Source organism: Chenopodium album, chromosome 17, assembly GCF_948465745.1.
Source record: "Chenopodium album chromosome 17, dcCheAlbu1.1, whole genome shotgun sequence".
In the NCBI taxonomy this organism is placed as follows: Eukaryota; Viridiplantae; Streptophyta; class Magnoliopsida; order Caryophyllales; family Amaranthaceae; genus Chenopodium; species Chenopodium album.
In genome coordinates, this window is record NC_137850.1 from 14,948,730 (window position 1) to 14,958,960 (window position 10,231).

At 42.8% G+C, this 10,231-nt stretch overlaps 1 non-coding gene across 1 annotated transcript; it reads left to right on the plus strand.

The window, feature by feature from the left end:
* The first annotated feature begins 9,792 nt into the window (after positions 1 to 9,792).
* LOC145590289 (small nucleolar RNA R71) lies at positions 9,793 to 9,898 on the plus strand. Its single transcript, XR_014101925.1, has one exon. It is a non-coding gene; the product is annotated as a small nucleolar RNA R71 (small nucleolar RNA).
* Positions 9,899 to 10,231: the final 333 nt, after the last annotated feature.

Sequence of the window (10,231 nt, forward strand, 5' to 3'; positions counted from 1 at the left end):
TTTCCCCCCAAGCTAAAGGAAGCATTGTCCTCAATGCTTAGAAGGAAAGAATTCAACAAAATATTTTTTGGAATTTTACTTTTTTCAACCTCTTTTTTTTTTTTTTTTCATTTTAAACTTGCAATGTCCTTGCCTTTTGCTAAAATCGGACGGCTTTTTTTTTTATAATGCAATTTATTAGTCCATGCCTTTTATGAATTAGGACGGCTTTTACAATAACGTTTGCCATTATTCACAAAGATGTAATCTTGCACTTATGGAAACCCAATATCCAACTTTTCCACCACAAACTCCAACAAAAATGATCAATTTGCTTCACAAAAACAAGGAAGAACGAAAAATGAAACAAAAGGCTAAATATCTAAAGATGTGGCTTGAAAAGAAGGGAAAAGGCTCAAATGGTTGCAAGAAGGCAAATGTAAACCCAAAAACAAAATTGAATCAAACTATCCTAAAAATGAAAATACCACCCCGAAAAAGGTGCCTTTGTCCTTCCTAGGAAGTTCGGTCGCGGTCTCGGGAATCATATGCTAAGATTCTAGATTAGGTTTGCGAAAATCAAGGATCCATGCCGCTCATGCAAGAATGTGATGAAAGCTTGAACAAATAAACACCTCACATGGTTGTAGCAAAAACTCACTAAGGTTGTCAAATCGAAGATAGGGAGCAACTACCAAACATGCCACAAACAAGTAGAATCCGGCTTCGTGATCCCTCTAGTTCTAGACATCTACCTTAGCATGCTTTATCCTAGAATCAACCAAACGTAATCTCAAACCGTGCATACCATAATTACCTAGGAAGACTATTATTCAAGAGCAAAAGTCCATTGCATACAAGTCCGACTTTCAAAAAGAGAAAAAGTAAGAAAGAAAGCCTCAAAAAGATATTCACACCAACAAGAATAAAAGAAAAGAAAAGAAAGGAAAAGACGGAAAACCTAGACAAGGATAAGAAAAGAGAAAGAAGAAAAGGCAAAGATGCAATCAAAACAAATTTATCCCAATCGACATACAAGTGGTCTAATGGCCACATCGCCAAAGACCCCAAACACACTAGGTGTTAAATTCATACATCCTCGAACCGTTCAAATTCCCCTAAGTCTAATCTTAATCTAAGCAACCAAGAAAAATAAAAAGGAGCGAAAGACAAAAAGAAGTAAAATAAGAAAGGTCTCACCAAGCGTCCGTGCTAGATTAAAGTACCCAAAGAGTTCGCAGAGGCTTCTCCAAAGGGCTCCGCAATCCAAAGCATGAGCTACGAACAAGGTGAGTAAAAGAAAAGAAAGCTATATATATACAAAGTGAAATTGTTAGTAACTTCCACACAAAAGCAAACAATAATAAAAACGAAAACACTAACTATATACAAAAACCTAGAAGAACCCATCATCATAAAAAATTGTATAGAAGAAACCAAAAACACCATCCAAAGAAATAATCAACAACAAACAACAAGACCAAATAGCAAGATCCACCAAAAACCTTATCAAAGACTTCCCACCGAGCCAAAGGTGCCGTCCCCATGCTAACACATCCTTTTGACCCTTCCCCCTCACAAAATGAAAGCATCGACCCCGATGCCATCAACCATGCAAAAATAGGGAAAGGGGAGAGCAAAAGGGAAACAAAAATGCAAATAAAAGGACTAATGGCCACTCGGGCCGGCACCATCATCACCCCCAAAACCATCGCCCCCATCCCAACCTCCGGTGAAACCGGGCGGAAAACCGTAATAACCCTTAAATAGGTTCTGTTGGGATGGGGTCAATTGGTCAAAGGGTGGTTGTTGAATGAGGGGCTCGGGGTGACGGGGGTCAACATAATAATAGGCGGGGTCACCCCTATAATCACTCCCCCCCGGGGCCCTATAGTCATAAGGCGGGAAGTCGCGCCTTGGCACATCGGGGTTCTCAACCCCTTGCCAATAAGGGTACGTAGGGAGGCCATCACCACCCCGGGAAGGTACCGGCCCTTGTTGGGGCGGCACATAAGGATAGTTGACCGGGGGTGTGACCTCCCCCCTACGTACACTAGCATCATATAAAGCGCTAGTTTGATAAGAAAGAGTTTGGTGGTCAGAATACATACCATGCATGGAGAGTCTCATGCGGTCCATTTGCGCCCACATAGCCGCCATATCTTGCTCAATGTCATAAGACGGTTGTTGTTGTTGTTCTTGTTGTTGTTGTTTTCGTTGTTGCCTTCTCCTCCTTCCTTGTTGGTGTTGTTGTTGAAATGGTTGTTGTTGTTGTTGTTCCTCATCTTCATCTCCTCTACCTTCCTCCTCCTCCTCGGGCACTTCTTCTAACCCGACCCCCTCAACAAAAGGAGCATCCTCCTCCATCTCGTCCTCATCAACCCTACCATTGTCCCTAGGGACCATCCACACATTCCTAGCCTCGCGAAAAATGGAGGTAGCGGCCGGGTTAGGGAGAAGGCAATGGTGGGTATTCCTAACTAGCCAAGAGTAGGTACCGGCCCTCTTAGTACTAGTGATGAAACGGAGGGTGTTAACTTGCCTCAAGTTAATCCAAATGTCTTCACTCCCTCCAATCGGAGTGCAAGACTCCAAGAACCGTTCTTGGTTGAAATACCTCACCAACCGGGTCACCATGCCCCCACAATGAACCTCTCCCGTTTTCACCCCGTGCATGATCTCCTTGCACCCTTCCATAAAGATGTACCCAAAGTTAATCCTAGAACCCAATTCTGGCTTAGTAGCCATCCACAAAACCATTATCTCCTCTCGAGACAACTTACCCAAGTCTTGCTTACTATAGACCGAGTACCCAAGAATTCGATGGAGGATCCTAAGGGCCGGATGAATGATCTCACTAGCAAGGGAAGTTTTAGAGTCGAACTGTCTTTTGTGGGCTATGGTTCTCCACCAAGAAACCTCATTGTACGCACTTTGGGCAAGGGTGATAAGAGGTTCGAAAATATCACCATCCGGGTTGAAACCTAGGGCAACATTGAACTCGGCTAGGTTCATTGTGTGTTTAATGTTGAAAAGTTGGAAGGAGATGATGTAGTCGGTGTCCCCAACCCTATTGAACTCGAAAGTAGAGAAAAATTCGATCGATGGTTCCAAGTAAGTTCGAGGGTTGTACTTCAAAAATACACCTAAGCTAAGGTTGTTTAGAAGAACCTCAAGATCATTATCAATCCCTAGCTTGGCCATATCATCACGGAAGTAGTGGCGGGTGGGTCTAAACCTACGATCTTTCATTTTATTGTAAATGGGAAGTTTCTTAGACCGATTCCACAATTTTAGAGGAGGTAGAGGAGGAGGGGCGTCATCTTGGTTAGAGGGGTGTGTTTGTGGGTTAGGATTAGAGGATTGGCCTTGAGAAGATTGGCCGGGGGATTGGGTGGAGCGGTTTTTGCTACTCTTGGAACGTCTCAACAAATTCATGTTGTTTCTTTGGTTTTGTTTTTTACACAAACTCACACAAAAATTCTCAAGAAATAGTCCAACTCCCTCAATCAAACAACAAATACTCCAAACACACACAATCCTCCTTCAAATCCAACCAAAACCCCCAAAAACTACAAGGTACCTGTTTCAATCAACACCACAACCAAAATTCCAACAATAAATACCAATATTAACAATCATCCATCAAATATATGCAAGATTTTTCAAGAAAAACAAGCATCATTCAAAAATACCAAATTTCACAAACAATAGTCATGAAATACAAAATCATGCTCAAAATCAAGATAATACCAACCAATGTAAAGAAATCAAGCAAAATTGACAAGAATTAAACAAAGGTTAGAAGTATACCAAGATTGGAGACTCAAATCAAGCAAAGAGCACCACACACTACCGAAATTGCCGAAAAACCACGAGAAATATGAGTAGAAGTGATGAAAATGGAGAAATGAGGTTGATTTTGTGAAGAATTTGATGGAAATTTGAAGAAAGGAGTAAGGATTTGATGAATTGGGGTTAGGGTTTGAGAGTATGTAGAGAGAGAAAGGGGAAAATTAGAGAGTAAAGATGAAAATAAGAGAGGAGAGAGAGGGAGGGAGGGGCGTCCGGGTTCATGTAACCCAGATCGCCGCGCCCGCTCCCGATAAACCCGCGGTCTCGGGAACTCTCCCGCGCCCGCGGAGAGACCGCGGGACAACCGCGGGGAGTTCCTGCCAAATTTTGAACAAATTTACCTGATGTTGGCCGCGCCCTCTCCAGATATGCCGCGCCCTCTCCAAAACTTCCCGCGCCCGCGGAGAGACCGCGGGACAACCGCGGGAAGTTCCTGATCCGATTTTGCAATTTGGCTGAAGTAGAGGGCCGCGCCCTCTCCAAACTCCCGAGGTCTCTCTATACTCCCCCGCGCCCGCGGAGAGACCGCGGGGCAACCGCGGGGAGTTCCTGATCGTTTTTGCTCTTGAAACCTGGAGAGGCCCCCGAGGTCTCTTCAAGCCCTCGGGGAGCCCTCTCCCCTGCACTTTAAACTCTTCATGAAACCCCTTTTTTCTATCAAGTGATGACAATAGGCAACCTACAAAACAAACATAAAACCAACACAACATAAGATCAAAAACGAAACAAGGAAAATGAAAAGAAAAGAAAGGAAAAAAAAAAAAATGAGAAGAGAATCCGGGTTGCCTCCCGTAAGCGCTTTTGGTTAACGTCGTTAGCTCGACGTGCTTCACTCCACTCAAGGTGGTTGGAAAAGAATCATATGGTGGACAAGACCAACAAAAACTTTGTCAAAGTACTTCTTGAGCCGATGACCAAACCTTAAACGATGAGGAGGAATTCAAAGGAGAAATTTCCACGGCACCATTATCAAAAATATCCTTAACCAAGAACGGACCACTCCATCTTGACATGAGTTTCCCGGGGAACAACTTCATTCTAGAATTATAGAGGAGGACTTTGTCACCTACATAAAACTCCTTTTTCTCAATCAACTTGTCGTGAACCTCTTTGGATCGAGCTTTGTAAGTGCTAGCACAATCATAGGCATCAAGTCTAAGTTCCTCTAATTCATGAAGGTCCAACCACCTCTTCTCTCCCGCACTTGCTAAGTCAAAGTTTATCATCTTGATAGCCCACATGGCACGATGTTCAAGCTCAACCGGGAGATGGCATGATTTGCCATAGACAAGGCGATATGGAGTGGTACCAATTGGTGTCTTGAAGGCCGTCCTATAAGCCCATAGAGCATCATCCAATTTGTCCGCCCAATCCTTTCTATTACGAGCAACCGTCTTCTCAAGAATAAGCTTGAGTTGACGATTTGAAACCTCAACTTGGCCACTCGTTTGAGGGTGATAGGGTAGCCCAAATCGTTGATGCACACCATGTTTCCTCAACATCTTTTGAAAGGCATTATGGACAAAATGGGATCCATTATCACTTATTACCGCCTTTGGAACACCAAACCTTGGAAAAATGATCTTTTTGAATAACTTCAATACAACCTTGTGATCATTTGTTGGAGAGGCGATGGCCTCAACCCACTTAGAAACATAGTCCACCGCCACAAGAATATATTGATTCCCATATGAGGAGGGAAATGGTCCCATGAAGTCAATTCCCCACACATCAAACACCTCCAACTCAAGGATAGGTTGTTGTGGCATCTCATTTCGTTTGGAAATGTTGCCAACTCGTTGACATTGGTCACATGATTTAACAAAGCCCCATGAATCCTTGAAGAGATTAGGCCACCAAAAACCACATTGAAGGACTTTAGTAGCGGTCTTGGAAACACCCATGTGTCCACCACTAGGGTCCGAGTGGCACATTTTTAAAACACTAGGCACCTCTTCATTTGGAACACAACGCCTAAGTAAACCATCAACCCCACGTTTGTATAAGATAGGCTCATCCCACAAATAGTGCCTTGCTTCTCTTTTGATCTTCCTCTTTTGATTCTTGGAGAAAGAGGGTGGAAACTCCCCACATGCTAGAAAATTGACCAAATCGGCGTACCATGGGAGTTCCTTCACCTCTATGGCATACAAGAAATCATCAAGCATCTTATCTTCTATCGGCAAACCATCATCATGAATATGATCCCCTTCAAGGCGAGAAAGATGATCCGCCACTACATTCTCCGCACCCTTCTTATCCCTAATCTCAATCTCAAAAGCTTGTAATTCAAGAACCCATCGAATCAACCTTGGCTTGGACTCTTTTTTGGCAAAGAGATACTTGAGGGCCGCATGATCCGTGAAGACTATGGTTTTGGAACCCAACAAGTAACACCGGAATTTCTCAAAAGAGTGCACAATAGCCAAAAACTCCTTCTCCGTTGTTGTGTAGTTCTTTTGAGCCCCATTGAGAGTCTTGGACATATAGTAAATGACATGAAGTTTCTTGTCTACCCGTTGTCCCAAAACACCTCCAATTGCCCAATCACTTGCATCACACATCAACTCAAAAGGTAGATCCCACCTTGGGCCTTGAACAATAGGAGTAGAGATTAGGGCCTTCTTCAATGTATCAAATGCCTTCAAGCATTTGTCATTAAAATTGAACTCAACATCTTTTTGAAGAAGGTCATTTAGGGGCTTAGCAATGAGGGAGAAGTCCTTGATGAATCGCCTATAAAAACCCGCATGACCAAGGAAAGATCTTACTCCCTTGACATTTATTGGAGGTGGAAGCTTTTCTATCACATCAATCTTTGCCTTATCCACCTCAATGCCCTTATGTGAAATCTTGTGCCCAAGCACAATCCCTTCCTCCACCATGAAGTGGCACTTCTCCCAATTAAGCACCAAATTGACCTTTTCACATCTTTCTAGGCACCTCTCAAGATTCTTGAGGCAATCTTCAAAAGAAACACCTCCCACAGAAAAATCATCCATGAAAACCTCCATTTCCTCTTCAAGCATGTCCCCAAAAATGCTCATCATACACCTTTGAAAGGTTGCCGGAGCATTACACAAACCAAAGGGCATTCTTCGATATGCAAAAGTACCATAGGGGCATGTGAAGGTTGTCTTTTCTTGATCTTCGGGATGAATGGGAATTTGAAAGAATCCCGAATATCCATCAAGGAAGCAATAGAACTTGTGCCTAGTCAACCTTTCAAGCATTTGGTCAATAAAAGGGAGAGGGAAGTGATCCTTTTTGGTTGATGTGTTTAGACGTCTATAGTCTATACACATCCTCCAACCGGTGACCGTTCTAGTTGGAATGAGCTCACCTTTCTCATTCTCAACTACGGTCATACCCCCCTTCTTAGGAACGACATGCACGGGGGAGACCCACCTTGAGCTTAAGATGGGGAATATGATTCCCGCATTCAAGAGCTTGGTGATCTCTTTCTTAACTACTTCTCCCATTTGGGGATGTAATTTCCGTTGTCGTTCAATGGAAGGAAGGGCGCCTTCCTCAAGTGTTAGGTGGTGTTGGCACAAAGCAGGGCTTATACCTTTAAGGTCATCAATTGTGTACCCCAAAGCACTTTGGTGTTTTCTCAAAACACCACATAACGCTTGAGCTTGGCTTTCGCTCAAGGATGCACTTACAATCACGGGGTAAGTAGAATGAGGGCCCAAGAATTCATACCTAAGGTGTGATGGTAGAGGTTTAAGCTCTACCATAGGCACACCATTACCTTCTTGTGATATGGTTGCTTGCAAAGTTTCATTGCTTGAGATTCCAAAACATGATTGCTCATCCACATCCTCCACACTTCCATCAAGCAATTCCTCATAGAAATTCATCTCCTTGCATGAAGCACCTACCTTGTCTTTGTTCAACAATACATTCTCAAGAGCATCGTTAGAAGTGAGCAAGTGCTCATGCATGGAAGACACAACGATATCAAGTGAATCAATCATCATACAATTTTCCAAAGAAGAACATGGATATTTCATGCTTTCATTCAAATCAAATTCAATAATCTCTTCTCCCACCTTAAGGGAGATCTTTGCATTTCTCACATCAATCATAGCTCCCGAGGTAGCAAGAAAGGGTCTACCTAAAATGATTGGAATGGTGGCATCCTCATCCATTTCAAGAACAACAAAATCTACCGGAAACACAAACTTCCCTACCCTCAAAGGAACATCTTCTACTTTACCTTTTGGAAATTTGATAGACCTATCCGCTAATTGCAAGGTAATGTTAGAAGGTAGAAGTTCCCCCAACTCAAGTCTTTGATAAACCGAATATGGCATTAGGCTCACACTAGCTCCCAAGTCACATAAGGCATTATCAATTTGCATTTTATTGATTGCACAAGGGATGGAGAAGTTTCCGGGATCTTTCAACTTGGGTGGCATTTTGTTCATGATGATAGCACTACAATTTTCGGTCAAGTTGATGGTTTCCACAACCTCACAAGTTCTTCTCCCACTCAAAATGTCCTTGAGGAATTTGGCATAGTTTGGCATTTGGTTGATCACATCGGTAAAAGGTAGAGAAAGGTGAAGTTGTTTTAACATGTCAATAAATCTCCCAAATTGTTCATCCAATTTGTGTCTCATGAATTTTTGTGGATAGGGGAGTTTGGGTCTCACAATCTCTTTCTCTACTCTCACCTCTCTAGGTGTCTCAACAACTACCTCATCTAAAGATGCCTTTCTTGCCTCATCCTCAACCAAAATCTCCCTAGGAACCTCCTTGTCTACACCACTTCTAGGCAATACCTCCTCAAGAACCTTTCCACTCCTAGTAACAATAGCATTCACGGATTTCTTTGGGTCAAGGCCTTGGGAAGGTAAAGAAGAAGGGCTAGCATGATCTTTCAAGGCATTAGCAAGTTGAGAGATTTGGTTTTCAAGCATTTTGTTATGAGTCATCATTTCATTGAATTTTTTATCGCTCACGGCCATGTATGTGTTCAACAACTTGGTTTGATTCTCAATTATCTCTTCCAAATTAGTCCTAGGTGAAGAGGGTTGAGAATAGGAACTTTCCCCTTGAGTTTTTGGAACAAACCCGGGTGGGGGGCCTCTTTGAGAATTATTTTGAAAATTGCCCCGACCTTGGTTGTTCCAACTACTCCTATTTTGGTTTTGGCCATAATTTTGATTATGGTTTCCACCACCTTGATTATGGTTCCCACTACCTTGGTTATGATTTCCATAACCTTGGTTTTGAGAACCATAACTTTGGCCTTGGTTACCATAATATTGGCCTTGATTTTGGCCACTATAACCTTGGCCATTATAGCTACCACGGGAACCTTGGTTCCCTTGGTTTCTATAACCACCGCCTTGGTTATAGTTGTCAAAATTGCTTTGGCCTTGGAAGTTCCTATTCCATTGACCCCTTTGGTTTTCAAACCGTTGACCATTATTATTTGACACATAATTCACATGTTCACTTTCATGGTTATCAAACTCATCAACACATTCATTAGGACAAACACTAGAATCATGATCATACGAACCACATGCATCACAAAACAAACAACCCAAAGGCATGTTATGCGAAGAGGGAGGGGGTTGAGAGTTAGAAGGAGTACCTCTCCCCTTAAATTGGGAGGGAAGATTAGAAGCTTGAGAAGAGGAAGAAGTGCTCTCCAACTTTGCCTTGATTGCGGTGACCTCTTTCCCTAAGTTTATCATTTGAGAGGAAAGGTTGTTGATTGCATTGAGATGGTCCACCGAATACAATGAAGATTGTTTGCTTGAAGAGTCCCTCTCTCCATCTTGCCAATCCCTATAATAAGTCACCACATCTTCAATGATGTCCACAACTTCTTCTTCGGTTTTGTTCATGATAGGGCCCCCGGCCCCTCCATCAACGCATGACTTGCCTTGGGGACTTAAACCGCCATAGAAGATTTGGATCACTTGGTATGTGGGGATTCCATGATGAGGGCACTCCCTTTGATACTCTTTGAATCTCTCCCATGCTTCATAAAGGCTTTCACTCGGCCTTTGCTTGAACCCTTGAATCAAGGCTCTTGCCTCCGCCGTCTTCTTTTGGGGGTAGAAGCGGGACAAGAAAGCCTTTGTGAGGAAAATGCATGTCGTTCCTACCCTTTCCCCTAGCCAAACTAAATTTGTAAACACCTAACCAACCTTATATGAATATAGGGTAAGTTAAGGGTCGATCCCAAGGGAATGCAATGATGAAAACCTAAGTCTAAGTCAAGCTACCTCGGAGATGAGAATGAGATATCGGTTGGTACTAAATGAACTAAATCAAAAGTCTAAACACTAGGGAGATGGGTTCCACATGCAAAACCAATGATAATGCTAGATTAAAACTCATTCAATTAGTTCAAAAGATTGCAATGGAC